The sequence below is a fragment of the Rhinoderma darwinii genome, chromosome 2, assembly GCF_050947455.1.
Source record: "Rhinoderma darwinii isolate aRhiDar2 chromosome 2, aRhiDar2.hap1, whole genome shotgun sequence".
Classification (NCBI taxonomy): Eukaryota; Metazoa; Chordata; class Amphibia; order Anura; family Rhinodermatidae; genus Rhinoderma; species Rhinoderma darwinii.
The window spans coordinates 419,075,324-419,096,485 of NC_134688.1; positions in this window are offsets into that span (position 1 = coordinate 419,075,324).

Sequence of the window (21,162 nt, forward strand, 5' to 3'; positions counted from 1 at the left end):
ATAACCTGATCTAGGGAGTCAAAAGAGGGATAGCTAACTAACAGGTCTTTCAGGGCGTTCGACAGACCCAATCTAAACTGGCACCTCAAGGCAGGGTCATTCCACCGAGAAGCTACACACCACTTCCTAAAGTCAGAACAGTACTCCTCAACGGGTCTCTTACCCTGACGTAAGGTCACCAGCTGACTCTCGGCAAAGGCAGTCTTGTCAGTCTCGTCATATATGAGCCCGAAAGCGAAAAAAAAAAAGATCAACAGAGGAAAGTTCAGGGACGTCAGAAGCCAAGGAGAAGGCCCATTCTTGAGGCCCGTCCTGGAGCCGGGACATAATTATACCCACTCGCTGGCTCTCAGAACCTGAGAAGTGGGGCTTTAAACGGAAATAGAGCCTTCAACTCTCACGAAAGGAGAAAAAAGTCTTCCGGTCCCCTGAGAACCGGTCAGGCAACTTGAGGTGGGGTTCAAGAGGTGAGGTGGGGGGCACTACCAGGGTAGCATCATGCTGGTTGCCCTTCTGAGCCAGGGCTTGGACCTGTAGGGAGAGGCCCTGCATTTGGGTCCATAGTTGTGTCAGGGACCATGGAAGAAAAGGTATATGATTATGTAATGACGGGGTAGGTAGACAGACAGGTGAGCCCTAATCTACCCGCCACTCAGTCCCTGCCTACTTGCAACGGCCCGTCCTAGGCGACGGCGTACAACTGGGCGACGGTCCCTACGCTCAATAAGTGTACGACAGACAAACAGACAAGGGTACACAGAAGCTAAGGGAAATGGGGCAGTTGCCCACGGTAACACAGTGAGCAACAAGAGTAGTGAACGAGCCGAGTCAAACCAGGAGTGCACGAGGTACAAATCGCAGAGCAGGAGCGTAGTCAGTAAAGCCAGGGTCAAAAATGAAGCAAGGTCAATAATCATAGCAGGAGCAGCAGAGCCAAGAAACAGAAAAGAATCACAGGCAAAGGAGGAGCAGGAAATGCAGGTATAAATAGACAGAGGGCAGGAGCTAGCTCCGTCTGGCCAGGCTGTGATAGGCTCTCCCACTCCTCAGCCTCCCAGCCTGACTGGTAGAAGATCGTGTCACTCTCTCAGACTTAGGAGCAGGTGCAGACTGATTACACACGGGCGTCGACACAGAAGCTGTGTCTGGCAGATCCTTTACACCTGCATCACCTGTTTCCAAAAACTGCACCAAAACTACACTAGTAATTCTAATGAAATATCTCAGTCGTTAAACCCCCTAGGTAGTCAAGAAAGACCTTTCCTATCAGCATAATCTTACAAGTAAGGATCAACAACACAAGAATCGATTGCATCTGTTTCAATGTCACCTTTTTCACCAAGGCAAACTGGTCAATTAAGGACACCAAACAAACTAACTTATCCAAAATTCCAGAACCACACAGACACTTCTAAACTCAAACCCAACAAAGAAGGCAACGGAATTCTGATTCAATGTTAGAATTAGTCAACAGAGCGCAAGAGCCTTCCAGCCTAAGCTTAAACAAAGCAGCATCGAGGGACATGTAGGACTCCGCCATCTCCTCCTTTGAGATCCTATTATTGATTATACACCATGAGGAAAAGACAAAAAAATAAATCCTTCAAAACTTCACCATCTCTTTTATAGGATTTAGGCCAAAAGGAGAAACCCTTAAATTCAGAAACGGTGGCTCAGCGAATTCCACCAATTTATTACAAGCATCCACCGTATTCTCATGTACAGACAAGTTGTCACACAATTTTAAGACCACAGAAGGCTTACGTGGCATAAAAAAAAACCTTCTGAAAAATCACTACAGAGCAACTCTGGCATCTGGGATACAGGTCGAGCCACTGTTTTATCGTGAGCACGCTCACCAGTGTTCTCACCTTTACCAGCAACACGCATTTTGGCCAGCTATTTTGCCTTTTGGAAGCAGGGAAGCGCAAAGTGCCCTCCTCCACAGATACAACGCTGATGGAATTTGCAAGTAGCAAATAACGCACATTGTCCCTCATTATAAACACTGCCCTGGGTCCATCCTCTGGGGAGGTGGCAGATACACGAAAGGGCCTGGACGGCAACTGAGCCAGAGACAGCTGAATCCAAACATTAGTAGCCTTCAAGGCCCACCTAGTCGTGGACATGAAAGCAAATAGACCCTGGAATGCTTCATCATAATGCCACAAAGCTGAACCACTGTGCAGCTTGTGGACACTAAAAATAGTACCATTTAAACTAAAAACTAAAAGGTCTGCCCATTTTCCTGGTCTGCATCCTACCTGCAAGCCCCTGACATCAGTTGCCAAAGTTCTTTGCTACCTTGGGCCAGAGGTGTAGCTAGGTTCTCCAGCACCTGGGGCAAAGATTCAGTTTGCCCCCCCCCCCCCAAACCTCTTTCCCTTCATCTTCCCCCTCACATGTTTGTTTTCTCTACCAATCAAAGAGGTGTCATTTTTTTTTTTACAAATTTTTTTTATGTATCTCGAGCATAAAGCCATTTGTACATTTTACAAGCAATATAGTTCTATATACAACACCGGAACCAAACTCATTACATATAACCAGCACCAGAACAAAGCTCAGTACATATATACGGCACCAGAACAAAACTCGGTACATATATACAGCACCAGAACAAAGCACAGTACATATATACAGCACCAGAACAAAGCTCATTACATATATACAGCACCAGAACAAAGCTCATTACATATATACAAAACCAGAACAAAGCTCAGTGTCACTGTCACAGGGTATGTGGACCCACTAGGCCGCTCCGCCTAGGTCACAGTCTATACGAAAGTCTATAGTAGTTAGTAAAACTTGGGTACCTGAACTAGTCCAGACAGTGGCTGTGGCTTCAGCACGGATGGAGGTCGGATCAGCAGGTAGCGCCAGACGTGGCAGAAGACACTAGACGTGGCAACGACAGCAGGTGCAGTAGACACGACTCCGACACTAGTAAGCACAGGAACAAGAACAGCACGGGATACAGGAACAGGTAACAGGGCATGGGTAACAACTGGAACGGGAAACACTAAGGGACCATTTGCAAGACAGACTTGAGATTACTAACAACGCTCAGGCAGGGATCAGAAGGGCTGGGGCCTTCTTATAGACCAGGAAATCATGTGGTTGATGATGATGATTGTTTTACAGGTGCACGTGCTGGCCCTTTAAGAGCGGGCACCTGTGTGCGCGCGCAACCTACGGGACACAGCAGACCGGAGCTGAAGTGAGCGCTGGCGTCTCCTAGGAAGGAGATGGGGACCAGCGCTCACGAATCCATGGCTGCGGGCGTCGGGAGGTGAGTAAACCCGACGGCCTATGGCCTTGGACGCTACACTCAGTACATAAATACAGCACCAAAACAAAGCTCATTACATATATACAGCACAAGAACCAAGCTCAGTACATATATACAGCACCAGATCAAAGCTCAGTACATATATACACCACGAGAACCAAGCACAGTACATATATACAGCACCAGAACAAAGCTCAATACATAAATACATCACCAGTATAGATGAGCGAACTTATCAAAAGTTCGGTTCGGCTAGTTCGCCGAATTTCACTAAAAAGTTCGATTCGGACCGAACTAGTTCGGACCGAACATGTAATTTCCGTGCGCCGAGCATCGTACTGTCCAGGGTGCTGATAGAGTTAATGGGCTGCACTAACTCTTTCAGCAACCTTGACAGTACATGCTCGGCGCGCGGAAAATACAATTTTAATGTAATAAAAAAATAATAATAATACGTTCATACTTACATTCCTCCTGTCCGGCCTCCAGCGATGACGTTTCATCCATGTCGCCGCTGCAGCCAATCACAGGCTGTAGTGGCGGTCACGCACGTCAGGATGACGTCAGAAGGCCGGCCTCCAGGGATGACGCTTCATCCCACGTGACCGCCTCTGCAGCCAATCACAGGCTGCAGTGCACTCTACACTACACTACACTACATTACATGCGTTGTGGCGCAGATGACGTAATCATATCAGGCACACGTGATTACATCATCTGCGCCCACCGCTCTGTTATTGTGAATGGGAGCAGTAAGAAGAAAAGTGACGGGACCGTTCAAATCTTCGTGGGAACGTCTTAGGTGAGTTTATTTATGTATGTATGTTTGCATGTATGTATGTTGTCATGTATGTATGTTGTCATGTATTTATGTGTATATGTGCATGTATGTTTACATGTATGTATGTTTGCATGTATGTATGTTGGCATGTATGTATATTGTCATGTATGTATGTGTATATGTGCATGTATGTTTGCATGTATGCATGTATGTATGTTGGCATGTATGTGTGTTGTCATGTATGTATGTATGTATGTATATATGTGCATGTATGTTTGCATGTATGTTGGCATGTATGTATATATGTGCATTTTTGTATGTATATTTGCATGTATATATTTGTATGTTTGCATGTATGTATGTTTGTATGTATGTTTGCATGTATGTATGTTTGAATGTATGTATGTTGGCATGTATGTATGTTGGCATGTATGTATATATGTGCATGTATGTATGTTTGCATGTTTTCATTTTTGCATGTATGTTTGCATGTATGTTTATATATATGTGCATGTATGTAATTATGTTTGCATGTATTTATGTTTGCATGTATATTTGTGCATGCTTGTATATATGTATGTATGTATGTATCTTTGCATGTTTGTTTGTTTGTATGTATGTATGTATGTATGTTTTCATGTGTGTGTGTATGCATGTATGTATGTATGTATGATAGTTTGCATGTATGTATGTATGTATGTATATATGTGTGTATGTTTGCATGTATGTATATTTGCATTCATATATGTGCATGCTTGTATATATGTATGTATATATGTATGTGTGTATGTTTGCATGTATGTTTGTTTGTATATACGTCTGTATGGCCATGTATGATACTGCCTGCTGGCGCCCTGTATCTAAGTCAACTTCGCGGCAGGCTTCTATACATGGTATAACAGTCAGTATCAAACATTAAACTGAATCTAAGCCTACGACATGTTTTATTTCATTTTTTTTAATTTATTTTTTTACAGGTTTGGTGTTTGGACTACGTCGGTTTCGAGGACTACTTAGATGACGTTTTTTTTTTCTACAATAAAATGGTTAATGAGAGTTGTGTTGGGGGTGCTTTATTTCAATAAAATATTTTATCTATATCTTTGTCTTTTCTTTTCAAATTTTATTACTACCACTTTAGTAATGGCCGCTGTCTGAGTGACAACATCCATTACTAAGGCGAGGCTTAGTGTTAGCCAGTGCAGAGGCTAACACTAACCACCATTATTACCCCGGTACCCACCACCACCAGGGGTGCCGGGAAGAGCTAGGTACGATCCAGTACCCGACCATCTGTTGTGATGGTCGGGCTCTGGGGCGGCCGCAGGCTGGTATTATGAGGCTGGGAAGGGCCAAAAACAGTGGACCTTCCCACCCTTGTAATGCTAGGCTGCTGCTGTGTTGTATCTGGCTGGTTATAAAAGTGGGGAGGGAACCCCGCGTCATTTTTTAAAATTATTTTTTTTTTTTTTATTTTATTTTTTTTTTAAAGACATGGGGTTCCACCCAATTTATCATAACCAGCCACATACAACACAGTGTTATTAGCCTGGGAATGGACAAAACCAGTGGCCCTTCCCACCCATGTAATGGCAGACTGCTGCGGCCTTGTATATGGCTGGTTATTAAAAATGTGGGGGACCTGTCTATTGTTACATTTGTTAAATAAAAAAATAAAAAACTACGTGGGGGTCCCCCCCATTTTTATAACCAGCCCGATACAACACAGCAGCAGCAGCCTAGAATTACAAGGGTGGGAAGGTCCACTGTTTTTGGCCCTTCCCAGCCTCAAAATACCAGCCTACGGCCGCCCCAGTACCCGACCATCACAACAGATGGTCGGGTACTGGATCGTACCAAGCTCTTCCCGGCACCCCTGGTGGTGGTGGGTACCGGGTAATAATGGGTGGTTAGTGCTAGCCTCTGCACCGGCTAACACTAAGTACCGCCTTAATAATGGACGCTGTCAATCAGCCAACTGCCATTATCTAGGCACTAATAAAGTTTAAAAAAAACCACAAAGACAATTCTTTTTTATTGAAATAAGAAATCCCCAACAAAACCCTAGTTAACCATTTTATTAAAATTTGAAAAAACGTAGATCTACGCAGTAGTCCAGCGAATCGAAGATGTAGTCCAATCGGTACATCAAAATCTGCAACAACATAAAAAAACAGTTATCAATGTGAACAATACCAATACTTCTACTCACCAACACACATATATACACGCACACACAAACAAACAACCATACACAAACACACACATATATACACAAACACAACAAGATATACACACACACACACACACACACACACATAAACAGACAAACACACACACATATACACGAACTCACACATATACAAACAAAAACACACATATCCAAACACACACATATACACAAACACACACATATACACAAACACACACATATACAAACACACACACACACACACACAAACATCTACACACAAACATATACACAAATACACCCATATATACACACACATATACACAAACACACATATAAAAACAAAAACAGACAAAGACACATACCCAAACACACATATATACACAAACACACACATACACAAACACACACACACACATATATATATATATATATATATATATATACCGTGCGACTGGTGTCTCGCCTGGTGTCTCGCCACATTTATCAACTTGGGAATAACCCTTTAAACTCTGTGGACAGGTAAGGATCCTGTTTCTTTTAAATGCTGCTGGGGAACCCGCTCGATCCACTATATAAGGCTGCGCTACAGTGCAGCATTTAAAAGAAACAGGATCCTGACCTGTCCATAGAGTTTAAGGCAGCACAGAGTATTTCAGGAGATGAGCGTGCAGATTCAGTGCTGCTGTGAACTCTGCTCTTACCATTACATAGCTCAGTTGTACCTCTCCTCCACTCCTGTCCTCAATAACACCTTCACATGATTGGCAAGTCACCACGTAATGGTAAGAGCAGAGTTCACAGCAGCACAGAGTATTTCAGGAGATGAGCGTGCGGATCTTGTGCGGGGTGGTGACTTGCCAATCATGTGAAGGTGTTATTGAGGACAGGAGTGGAGGAGAGGTAACAGACTGAGCTACGTAATGGTAAGAGCAGAGTTCACAGCAGCACAGATTATTTCAGGAGAGGAGCGTGCAGATTCTGTGCTGCTGTGAACTCTGCTCTTACCATTACGTAGGAGAAGAGGAACGCCCTCAGGCGACAGCCAAATTTCCCAACTACCCAAATAATTCTTTTATATAAAAGAATTAATCTTTATTCGCTACTTGTAGCAAGACAGACCACACAGATAATTTTAAAATTCCCACTATCATAGATCCGGACAACAGTAATTTGCCTGTGTGTGCAGGCAGTAGATAGATGCCGACAGGCATATATGAATGAGTTCAACAATTTGATTATAATGTATCGACTAGGTGGATAGTAAGTCCGGACACAGATAGGATCTAAAATACAATTAGGAGCCCCCCCGACATGTTTCGCTACAAAGTAGCGTCCTCAGGGGTACACGGGGCTAATGGCGACGCGGCGAAACAGAAGCTATTGATATAGACAAATCGACGTGTCATGGGGGTGTGTCGTGAAAGGCGGCCAATCACGCCATAGAAGACATAATAGTGGCGTGGGGGCAAAGGGTCAACCAATAGAAATCAGGATAAGGTTGGCAAATCGCAAGCAAACTACAGCGCAAGCGCAGATCAGCAGGATCCGAACATAGTATTTTTATGAGCCAAGTTCGTATGGACTCCTGGCGCATGCGCAAATCTAGGATTGTATAACTTAGAGCGGAGTGACAGTTTCCCATCAAGTTAACAGCAGAGGCGCAAGCGCAGCAGCGCAATATGTGCCCTCTGAAGGAAAATATAAGTGTGATGAGCCGAGGTTATAGAAGCGCAGGCGCACAGAAGCAAAATCTGGACTTAGCGTGTATCTAACATGCCGAGTGACAGAAAACACTAGGTAACGCATGCGCTGTAGTATTATGCTAGGACTTAGAATTAACGCAAAAGGTCTCCAATGGCACATATATAATAGTACCAATATGTGACTTAGGCAAAAGGGGGACATTAGTAAGTTGCAGGGGATAGCGTTTCCCATCAGGTTACCACAGTAAAAGTGCAAAAGCGTCATGTAAACATTTGGTGACTAAGTTTCCCTCTGAGAAAAAATCAATAAAGTTGACCCTCCAACTGGACACCAAGAAGATAAAGAGATAAACTAATACAAGGTAAGTATTAGTTGAAACGTCATAAATAGCTAATGTCCATATCAAGGATATCTACTTCGTTCGCTAATTATGGGGTAACTGTCCCCCAAATTTTTGAATATGTGTATGTCGCCATAGTTGTGTAGTACTGTCATAAAGAATGTACATAATTAAAGGTGAAAGGACCTCACATTAATTATGTGGGGTCAGGAGAGTAATCACCAAAATACAGCATTTTGAGAAAAGTGCGGCAGGGAAAACCACATGATATATGGTAAGGGGCACAATGGCAGTGTTATGTCCACTATTTAGCTGATGAACAAATTAGTTAATTGAAAAATAGACTCATAAGAAGGCACTAAAAGTAAATCCCTCATTAAGACCCATGGGAGACATAGTGTTGAGGCGGTAGATCCACCGTGCCTCCTCCTGTAGGAGTCTACGGTCAAGATTACCTGCTCTGGGACCAAATTTGATCTGGGTAACCCCCCAGAATTTAAGTAGTCCCAGTTGCCCTCCATGATGTGCATGGATATGTCTCGAGAGGGTAGTGTCCTCTTTATGCTTTATAGTGCTAAGATGTCTGGATACGCGTCTTCTCAGTTCTTGCACCGTTTTTCCCACGTACATGCCAAAACATGTTCTATGCCAAACATCATAAATACACCGATCAGCCATTCACAGTCCCGTACCAATACAAGTCAGAATATAGGGGAAAATATGGCCAATTCAGCGATTGGCCCCCTTGCCACTTTTCCTTTTTTAGGTCAACCCAGCCTAAACTGGGGGACCAAGTCTTAACATCCAGCACTCATTCATCAAGGGATGAAGAGATGCAGATAATTAATTTATCTTCCTGTCATCTGAACCCCCATCAGCTAACTCTCCTAAAGAAGGGCCTCTCCTATACACCTACACCATACTTTGACGAATTCACGTGGGTTAAGGATATCAATCTATTCGCTAGGAAATTGGCCCTACATAAATATTTTAAGAACAATATTCCAGATAGTACTCGACAAAACCGTGTAGAGTCTAATACCTTGAGGGATTTGGAAGGCCTCATATATGAGAGCGAATTTGGAGCCTCTGATGTTGTGGGGCCACTCTCATCATTACGCCCTAGATCAAAATTGACCCCCCCCCTTCTCTCAGTATAGTCACATTGACACCTTCGTAAGGATGGTCTGCAATGACCTTAAGAATTTGGAAGGTGGGAGATCTAAGATCTTTGGTAATCTTAGTCATAATGAGAGACTGGCATTAGATGACTTGCGCAAAAATGATGACTTGGTCCTGAAGCCCTCTGATAAAGGGGGAAATATAGTTGTTATGGACCGTGTTGACTATGTCATCATGGTCCATAAACTATTGGATGACAACACCACCTATGCCATCCTGGAGGGTAACCCTACGGTCAGTTATCTACTCGAACTGTATAATCTCCTTAATGCTGCTAAGAATGACAATCTCATCACCACTGATGAATTTAAATGTCTTTACAGTTCCACTCCCACTTTGGCTACTTTTTACGCATTACCAAAGGTACATAAAGCAACTTTTCCCCCTCCCGGAAGACCTATTGTCTCAGGCAATGATAACTTGACCCAAGGGATTAGTCGGTATGTGAACGAAATACTGTCTCCCTTTGTTTCTTCCCTATCTTCATACCTTAAGGACACAAAGGACACTGTCACCAGGATCCATGAGATCAATGTCACTTCCACTACTATGATAGCGAGCATAGACGTGGAGTCATTATATTCTAACATTCAGCACGATTTGGGACTCACTGCAGTAAAATATTATTTGAGCACCAAAGGAACTCAATTTCAACAACACAATAATTTTGTGCTATCACTTTTACGTTATCTACTTACACATAATTATTTCACTTTTGATAAAATATATTATCATTAAATTAAGGGCACGGCTATGGGCACTATATGTGCACCCACTTATGCGAATCTTTTTTTAGGGTGGTGGGAAGACACTATTGTTTTTTCTGATGATTTAATTTTTTTCACTTCACATATCGCCTTTTGGGGTAGATATATAGATGACATCCTCATCCTTTGGGATGGGGATGTCAACACTTTCACTGACTTCATGTCTATGCTCAACACTAATCATATCGGCATGAAGTTCACTTACGAGATACATGACCATGCCATTAACTTCCTTGATTTAAAGATCTCATTGGACCCTGGTGGCGGTGTCCAAACTGACATCTTCCGGAAGGCCACTGCTACAAACAACTACTTACATTGGAACAGTTATCATCCTCCAGCACTGAAGAAAGGGATACCCATAGGCCAGTACCTAAGAGCCAAACGTAATTGCTCTAGTGAAACATCCTTTCAATTGGAGTGTGATAAACTCTACCATAAGTTCAGAGCACGGGGATACCCCAAAAAATGGCTGCATAGGGCCTATGCAAGAGCGAGGGCATCCCAGAGAACAGACCTTCTATCGAATAAGGGAAATATAGCTAATAAGACTGGATCATCTAGTGCCATTCGTTGCATTGGCACCTTTGATGTGTGCTCCCCTCAAGTCTCCCTAATTTTACGTAAACATTGGGATATACTTACTGCTGATTCCGATCTTAGGGATGCTGTCTCTGTTAATCCAAGTATCACCTACCGCAGGGGTAAGAATTTACGTGACCTCTTGGTACATAGTCATCATTCTACTCCCACTAGTACTCCATCTACATGGCTCACATCGTCAGTAAAAGGGTTTCACCCCTGTGGTAGGTGTTCCTTCTGTCCTTTTATGCCAACAGTAAAAGACTTTACTAATCCCACCGATGGGAAAATATATTCCATCAAACAGTTCCTTAACTGTCAGAGCAAAGGAGTCATCTACATTGCTAGATGCCCATGTCCCAAGCTGTACGTGGGAAAAACGGTGCAAGAACTGAGAAGACGCGTATCCAGACATCTTAGCACTATAAAGCATAAAGAGGACACTACCCTCTCGAGACATATCCATGCACATCATGGAGGGCAACTGGGACTACTTAAATTCTGGGGGGTTACCCAGATCAAATTGGGTCCCAGAGCAGGTAATCTTGACCGTAGACTCCTACAGGAGGAGGCACGGTGGATCTACCGCCTCAACACTATGTCTCCCATGGGTCTTAATGAGGGATTTACTTTTAGTGCCTTCTTATGAGTCTATTTTTCAATTAACTAATTTGTTCATCAGCTAAATAGTGGACATAACACTGCCATTGTGCCCCTTACCATATATCATGTGGTTTTCCCTGCCGCACTTTTCTCAAAATGCTGTATTTTGGTGATTACTCTCCTGACCCCACATAATTAATGTGAGGTCCTTTCACCTTTAATTATGTACATTCTTTATGACAGTACTACACAACTATGGCGACATACACATATTCAAAAATTTGGGGGACAGTTACCCCATAATTAGCGAACGAAGTAGATATCCTTGATATGGACATTAGCTATTTATGACGTTTCAACTAATACTTACCTTGTATTAGTTTATCTCTTTATCTTCTTGGTGTCCAGTTGGAGGGTCAACTTTATTGATTTTTTCTCAGAGGGAAACTTAGTCACCAAATGTTTACATGACGCTTTTGCACTTTTACTGTGGTAACCTGATGGGAAACGCTATCCCCTGCAACTTACTAATGTCCCCCTTTTGCCTAAGTCACATATTGGTACTATTATATATGTGCCATTGGAGACCTTTTGCGTTAATTCTAAGTCCTAGCATAATACTACAGCGCATGCGTTACCTAGTGTTTTCTGTCACTCGGCATGTTAGATACACGCTAAGTCCAGATTTTGCTTCTGTGCGCCTGCGCTTCTATAACCTCGGCTCATCACACTTATATTTTCCTTCAGAGGGCACATATTGCGCTGCTGCGCTTGCGCCTCTGCTGTTAACTTGATGGGAAACTGTCACTCCGCTCTAAGTTATACAATCCTAGATTTGCGCATGCGCCAGGAGTCCATACGAACTTGGCTCATAAAAATACTATGTTCGGATCCTGCTGATCTGCGCTTGCGCTGTAGTTTGCTTGCGATTTGCCAACCTTATCCTGATTTCTATTGGTTGACCCTTTGCCCCCACGCCACTATTATGTCTTCTATGGCGTGATTGGCCGCCTTTCACGACACACCCCCATGACACGTCGATTTGTCTATATCAATAGCTTCTGTTTCGCCGCGTCGCCATTAGCCCCGTGTACCCCTGAGGACGCTACTTTGTAGCGAAACATGTCGGGGGGGCTCCTAATTGTATTTTAGATCCTATCTGTGTCCGGACTTACTATCCACCTAGTCGATACATTATAATCAAATTGTTGAACTCATTCATATATGCCTGTCGGCATCTATCTACTGCCTGCACACACAGGCAAATTACTGTTGTCCGGATCTATGATAGTGGGAATTTTAAAATTATCTGTGTGGTCTGTCTTGCTACAAGTAGCGAATAAAGATTAATTATTTTATATAAAAGAATTATTTGGGTAGTTGGGAAATTTGGCTGTCGCCTGAGGGCGTTCCTCTTCTCCTGTCAATTAATAGTTGCCTGCCAACTACCTGGGGTCTCTTTATTCCTTTTTGTGTACCATTACGTAGCTCTCAGTCTGTTACTTCTCCTCAACTCCTGTCCTCTATAACACCTTGACATGATTGGCAAGTCACCACCCTGCACAAGATCCGCACGCTCATCTCCTGAAATACTCTGTGCTGCTGTGAACTCTGCTCTTACCATTACATGGTGACTTGCCAATCATGAAGGTGTTATTGAGGACAGTAGTGGAGGAGAGGTAACAGACTGAGAGCTACGTAATGGTAAGAGCAGAGTTCACAGCAGCACTGAATCTGCACGCTCCTCTCCTGAAATACTCTGTGCTGCTGTGAACTCTGCTCTTACCATTACGTAGCTAAAATAGACCTTTTAGTTGTGATCGTCATTGTCTACCGTAAATTTAGATATATTACATGTCTATTTTAGGGTAATTGGGTCAGGGCTAGCATTACGAAAATGATTGGCGGGGGGAAAGTTTTCTTGGATGGGTATTTTATGTGTATTTATTATTCTTTTTTTTTTGCACTTTATTTTAGTTTGATTTTTTTATTATTATGGTCTGTCCCTCAAAGGTCAGAAAAGACCATTGTGGGACTTTTTTCTTCTTTTACATGTTGTTCCACCTTAACTGGGGCTGCACAGCAGCCCTATTACAGGGGAAATCAGACCTCTTTTAGTGACTATTGTCACTAATAGGGCTGTGCTAGGTCTAGAAAGACCCAGCAGCAGTCTGCCACTAACGGTACCCACTGCCTCTATTCATATACAGAGCGCTCATTGAGATCAGAGAAGATAGAAGAAGCGAAAGCTGCTTCTATATTCTCCTCAGGGTCCCCAGGATTTACTGACTGCCGGAGACCCGACATTCAACTGCCGAATCGCTCGGGCAGCATGCTAAAACCCACAACGTAAATAGTCTATGGTGCAGGATTTAAGGACCCCGACCGCCAGACGTGTATACACAGCCGGCGGTCGGGAACCGGTTAATAACATTTTGAAAAAAAATTTTTTTTAAATTAAAATTAAATAAAAATGTAAGCAATAAAAAAGTGAACATAATTGGTATTGCCGCGTCGGTAAAAGTCTGAACTAGTAAAATATCACAAAACCGGCTGAACGCCATAGGAAAAATTCACAATTCAAGCTTTTTAGTCACCTTGCTTCCACAAAAAAATGGAATATAAAGTGATCGAAAAGTAATATGTACCCAAAATAGTACAAATAAAAATGACAGATTGCTCCACAAAAAAAACAAGCCGTCACACCGCTCCATCAACTGAAATATAAAAATGTTATGGCTCCAAGTATATGGAGACACAAAACAATTACTTTATAACAGTAGTACATTATGAAAAAAACAATATACATTTTTTATTCACCTGCAGAATGTAGTTAACATGTCGTTTTTAAAGCACAGTGAAAGCCATACATTTTTTTTACCCCACAAAGAATTTTTCTTCTTAGGTTCCCAGTATATTATATTGTACATTAAATGGTATCATTAAAAACAACTGCTCTGTCCTTATATGGCTATGTCAACTGAATAATAAAAAGTTATGGCTCTTGGAAAAGGAAAGAATGAAAATTGTCGGGGGGGAGACAGCTATTGGAGAGTGAAGACGTGGCTTCCTGAGCTTCTCCACCAGCTTCATGCCAATCGGCTAACATCTGGCCTATAACATGGGGAAGACATCCAAAAAGATCAAGGCTAAATCCACTACCCGTGCATCCTCGCCCCAGGGTGATATTGGGACGTATTTTGGAAGGATGACTCCAATGCAGCTGAGGGCTCCACTCCTGACCGAGGCCCAAATCCAAGATGGTTTTCCTCCCTATCCCAGCGCCCCCCCCCCCCCCCCCAGCACTGTCATACAGACCGCAGCTGTCCAGGCAGAACCAACGGTGCTACCTTGCTCCCCACCTCAATCTCCGAGTGCTGGTGGCGATAAGTCCCGGGCGATGCAGCATGCCGCCATCAAAGGTGGCCACCGGGATCGTTCCGTGCCCGATCTTGGGCCTACACAGACTGATGGTGTGCATCGGGCGGCCGCCTCTCCTGAGGAACACCTGGATGCGGCAGCACTGGCCTCACTGCATCACTCAAACGTGGGGACTCCCAAAATGGCCACCGGCACCCAGCATTAGAGATGGAGATGCAGGGAATTGGCACACAAACCTCCCTGCATGAATCCCCCAGCAACCACTCTTTCCAGCCTGGAGTGCCTCTTCCCACCGCTTGTGTGAACGAGGCCGGCGTGGTTGCGATTAGCTCTGGAGTACCAGCATTGGTGGATCTAAGGCCTGCTGATTCTTGTCCACCGGACTCGGTTCACTCCTCCATCCTCAACAGTGCCCTATGTTACGGGGGGTCTCCCCTTCTTGGTCCTCCAGTTCCTCGTGGAGTAGCCCTCCGCATCTACCATCAACCACACCGCCCTTAGTACGCCAAGGTTCTCCCCCGACCCAATGGACTTTACCCTCACCATATGCCTGTAGCCACGGTTTCACGCTCTGCCAGTCCACCCGCTCTGGACCTTTCCCAAAATCCGGATGATATCCCAGCTGCTTTCAGATTAAGTCAACCAGACTCTGCATCCATACCTGTCTGTGAACCACCATTTTCAGATGAGAATAGACTGGCCACTCTTTCTGATATACACCTAATGGTTCAAATGCTACCCACTAGGGCTGATATGACTTCATTTGCCAGACAGATTGTGGAAGAATGTAAGCTGGAGTTTACCCAGTTCCGAGCTGAACTTTCCTCACTCTCTACGAGCGACTGCGTAACTGACACTGCAAACCTTACATCTATGCAATCCTCTATACAGTAACATTCTGCTCAACTTTTCACTCTTCAACAACACCTTGATGATATTGAGAATCGTAATAGGCGGAACAACCTACCTATTAGGGGTCTGCCCAAATCAATTCCCACGTCTGATCCTTTCTCTACACTGTCCACCATCTTCAATAATTTATTGGGCTGCCCACCGAACACCCATATAGAAATTGACCGGGCTCATTGAGCCCTACATCCACCTAGTCTTGATGAATATCGGCCGAGGGACGTCATATGCCGAATTATTTCTATGCCATAAAGGACAATATTCTGCAAAAAAATAGACAACAACCCACCATATTTCACCAAGGTACGCAAATACGTATCTTACTGGATCTGTCTAGGCACACTCTGGCACAAAGATCAGCTGTCAAACCTCTCTTGGAGGTACTAAGGAACCGAGGCATCACCTACAGATGGGGCTTCCTATTTGCCCTAATTGTCAGACAAGATGGTCAAACATATACACTACGGTCTCTTAATGATTTACCTGATTTCTTGCAGGACTTAACCCTTCCTCACATCTCAATACAGGAATGGCCCTTGTTGCTGTCTTCTGCAGGTGGAGGATCTCAAACAAGTCACCCTTCCTACTTACCCCCGAATGCTACTGGGGGCCACCCCAAACGAGGCCCTGGAAGAAGGTCTAGACCAGGGGTAGGCAACCTATGGCACCGGTGCCACAATTGGCACTTGGGGCATGGTTTGCTGGCACATTTTCCTCTCCTAGTGTCCAGAGTCGTTAAGTGCTTAGCGGCACTGCACACGGAGAGAAAGCGGCCCTTCATAAGGCGCTTGGCGGCACTGATCACCAGGAGAGAGAGAGCAGTGCTTCATTGTGTTTTTCGCTGCTGAACACTTGGCAAGCACACCACAATGCAGCACACCTCTCTCTCCTGGTGTTCAGCATCGCCAAGTGCATAATGAAGCGCTGCTCTCTCCTAGTGATCAGCACTGCAAGTACGGAGTTCAGTAACCGCTTTGTAGAAGAAAAGGTTAGGAAAAGTTGTCAGCTCTCTCTCCTATGTGCACCCCCTCAGGCTGGTGCTCAGTAGCCACGGTCCCTCCTGTGTGCAGTTTCACCTAGCTGGTGTTAAGTAGCCGTGGTCTCTCCTGTGTGTAGTTCCATCTAGCTGGTGTTCAGTAGCCGCGGTCTCTCCTGTGTGCAGTTCCCTCTAGCTGGTGTTCAGTAGCCTCGGTTTCTTCTTTGTGTGACCCCCCCAGCCGGTGTTCAGTAGCCTCGTATTCACCACAGATGGATCATCTTTCCAAAGAAAGTCATGGACAAGGGTTACACTAAAATATACGTTTCTTAACGGATTCATTTTTTTCTGTCACATACGTGGTAACAGTGTGTCTTATATGACTTTTATATTTGCATGGCACACTGAGTACTTCATCATTTTATTATTTTTTTCAGCACAACATATAAAAAAGATTGCCTACCCCTGGTCTAGATGCAGGCAGGAACAAGACCCTCCACCTCTCTTACAGACTGCCTGTTCTGCATAATGGAGAACAGTGCACTGTGGCCTGCACATATATTCCAGGATCTACATTGCAAGATATAATTGACTTATCAGCACTTGAGAATTCATCCTCTGGCCTTGATTTTCCTGAATACTTAGCCTAATTTTCTGTTCTTATTAATGTACCTAACGTGTTCTAAAATGTCTTCCTCCCTCGTCTCAGTTTCATTTATAATGTTAGCTGTTTATACTTATGTTAGCATATTCTAGGGAGCTCGGATAGCTTCTATGCATATCTGTCACATTCTCCTTGTAGGTACAGGACCTATCCGGAGCGCCGCAGGTGCCTCTTGGTCCTTTGCATATTTGTGCTTAGTCTGCGCGGCAGTTTCTCTCTTACTTATTTTTCTCTGATGCTGTGATTTATATTCCTAGATTGTTCCCCTCCGCTCTTCCCTTTATTGTGACCATGGACTCCTGCTTTTGCTACCTCGTCCGGAAAACTTCAGCGAGCAGTTCTGTCTACATCCATGACTGACATCGCTATAGCCTCCTTCAATGCGAAGGTGCTGAATACTCCGGAAAAGCGCGTGCAAATTCTGCACCACCTTCACAAACGTAAGGTACACATTGCCTGTTTTCAGGAAACACACTTCAAGGAAGGTCATTCCCCTACTATTTTTTTTTTTTTTTTTTGCAATTATTTTTATTATAATTTTCAAATAAACAACAAATGTTACATAAAGTGCTTCATATACAAGTATATATCAATGCTTCAAAATAGTCCATCTTGCACGCAAAACTTTTAACAGAGAACCAGAAACAAGGGGAGGTACAGGGGGGAAGGTTAGGAGGGAAGGGAAATTGCTGATATCTGTGTTATCTCCATCTCCACTTTATGATATATTATCCAGGGATTCCAAAAGGCGATATAAGAAGCATATCTCTGTTGTCTTAGATAAAAAATGCGTTCATATACACAATGCGTTGACACCCTAGCTATTACCTCCTCTTGTGTGGGTGGTATTGGAGACTTCCAGGCTTTAGCTATCAATAACTTCGCTGTGAGCAAAACATGGCACACTAAGGGTCGGTAAATCGGCGGGAACTTTTCTATCTCCAAGGATAATAATGCTACCCCTGGCTCCTGGACAACAGGAATCTTCAAGACCTCTGATAGTAGTTGAAAAATGTTGGCCCAAAAGGTCCTCAGGTGGGGACATCCCCAAAATATATGATATAGCGAGCCCTCTTGACCACAGTTACGCCAACATAGGTTAGAGGTTTGAGGATATATCCTCGCCAGTTTGGTCGGAGTATAGTACCATCGCAACAGAACCTTATGGAAAACTTCCAAAAGGTTCATGCAAACTGAGGACTTCAAAGTCCATTTAATCGCTGTTTCCCATTGTGCCATGGAGAAAGATTTCCCCATGTCCCTTTCCCAGTTCAGAAAGTGTGCTCGCCTAGAAGTCTCCACATCCCCATTCATTGCATCATATATTCTAGCCGTAAGGTTGCTACCCCCCCAGCCAGATCCAGACAGAAGTGCCACCGCTGATTTGGATGCTTGGAGTCCGGTCAGAGGCGAGGACGTCAGATAAGATTTAATCTGAGTATATTTATAAATATCTCTCTCCGAGATCTCAAACTGTCTCTGAATGTTGTTAAAGGACTTCATCTCTTTCCCCAAAAATAGATCAGAAACGTACTGGATACCGTTCACCGGCCAGTGTTTGATTCCTAGGTTGGGGATTAATGTTTCAAGTACTCCCAACGGTATCTGAGTCGTGCCTCTCCCCGGAATCCCCGCGGGTTGCGCCATGAAATAAAGCCAACATTGTATTGCAACTTTAATTGTAGGGATGTTGGGAAGGAGAAGGTCAGGCCTCAAGGCATAGGCCATCAGTACTGTAGACAACGGCAGCCCCCCTATCAATTGTTGTTCGATCGCTGGCCAGCTAACTCCAGAAGAGCAAGTAAACCATTTTTCAGATTGTTTTACTACAAATGTTCTATGATAAGCTAAGAGATTAGGTACTCCCAGCCCCCCTCTATGCTTCCGTTTCAACAGGAGGGACGTTGCTATTCTAGGCCTCCTTCCTCCCCATAAAAAGTTTTGAAGCTGCTTCTGGAACCTAGAGAACCATATTTGAGGTATAGGGATTGGTAGGGTGCGTAAGTAGTATAATATTTTGGGTAGTATGAACATCTTATAGCACACATTGCGTCCTAACCATGAAGGCTCGTGCAAAGCAATTTGATCCAATTCCCTCTGTAAGGACATTAGAAGAGGATCAAAATTTATTTTGGGAAGTTGCGACAAGGGGTAGCTGATTTGAATTCCCAGATAAGGAATTGAAGAGTTTTCCCATTGATATGGGAACTCTGTTATTATAGATTGTTTCAGGGACGGAGAGATGAAAATCCCAAGAATTTGAGATTTAGATGCATTCACTTTATAGTAGGATACTAATCCAAATTTAGAGATGACTTGAGAAATTTCCCTTAGGGAGGATAAAGGGTCAGTGATGGTCAAAATTATATCATCTGCGAATAGTCCAATTTTATGTTGTCGAAACCCTACTGGGATACCCCGAATCAGCAAGTTAGATCTTATAGATTCTGCTAATGGTTCCATAACTAGCGTAAACAATAAGGGGGACAGCGGGCACCCCTGCCTGGTACCATTAGTAATGTTAAAGGGGGTAGATAAGTAACCATTAGAGAGAACTTTAGCTGTAGGTAGAGTATATAGTGCCTGGATAGCCTTAAATATGTTCCCCTCGAATCCAAATTTCGTCAACGTCGAAAATGCGAACCCCCAGTGTATTCTATCAAACGCCTTCTCTGCATCCAGGGTGAGGAGGAGAGAAGGCGCTCGAGACAGACTTATTTTAGTTATAAGATCCACTACCCTTCTAGTTCCATCCGGAGCCTGCCTCCCCTTCGTGAATCCCACCTGATCCGAATGTACTAATGTGGGTAAAATGTCAATCAAGCGGGTGGCTATAAGTTTAGCGTATAATTTAGTATCACAATTAAGGAGGGAAATGGGTCTGAAGTTGGCCGGGATTGTAGGGGATTTCCCAGGTTTAGGGATAGTCACTATCGTGGCTTCCAGCATCTCTCGGGGCATATTACCTTCTGACATTGCCTTATTAAAGACTGCGGTTAGATGGGGGGCGAGAATGGTATTAAAGGTTCTGTAGTATTCGTTGGAGAACCCATCCGGACCAGGGGATTTGTTGGATTTAGATAAATTGATAATTTTGGACACCTCTAAAAGTGATACCGGAGCGTTTAAACTGGATAGTTGATCCGGAGATACGGAAGGCAACTGAACCGACTCTAAAAAGGTTTGGATTTCTTTATCCAAAGGTTGTGGAGTTTGGGGATCAGACTTCAAGTTGTATAGTTTAGAATAATAGGAGCTAAATTGATCTGCTATAGTTTGTGGGTTAGAGATCCTAGACCCATCTGCTGGATCGACTAAGTGAGTGATTTTAGTTTTTTGCTGACGTTGTTTAATTTTATTCGCCATCAGTTTACTGGACTTATTATAAGAAGTATAATAGTTTAATCTTAAGGCAGCAATCTTTTTATCAAATTCGTCTATAAGGAGGGCCTGCAGCTTCCTTCTAAGGGTCATGAGTTTGTTATGCAATGACGAAGATGGATTTAGTTGGAGTTCCTGTTCCGCAGAGCGTATATCAGACAGTAAAGAAGTCAGAGCAGCCGTTTTCATTTTTTTATATTGTGCCCCTTGCTGTATCAAGAACCCCCTCATAACCGCCTTATGTGCATTCCATAGAGTGAATGGGTTTAGGTCCGGAGAACCATTCAAAAGAAAATATTCTTGTAATTGAGAGTAGATTTTTTCCTTATATTTGGGAAGACTAATAAGAAAATTGTTGATCCGCCATGAGGATCTTGGTAAGGGGGCAGGCCCTAAAGAGAGAAGG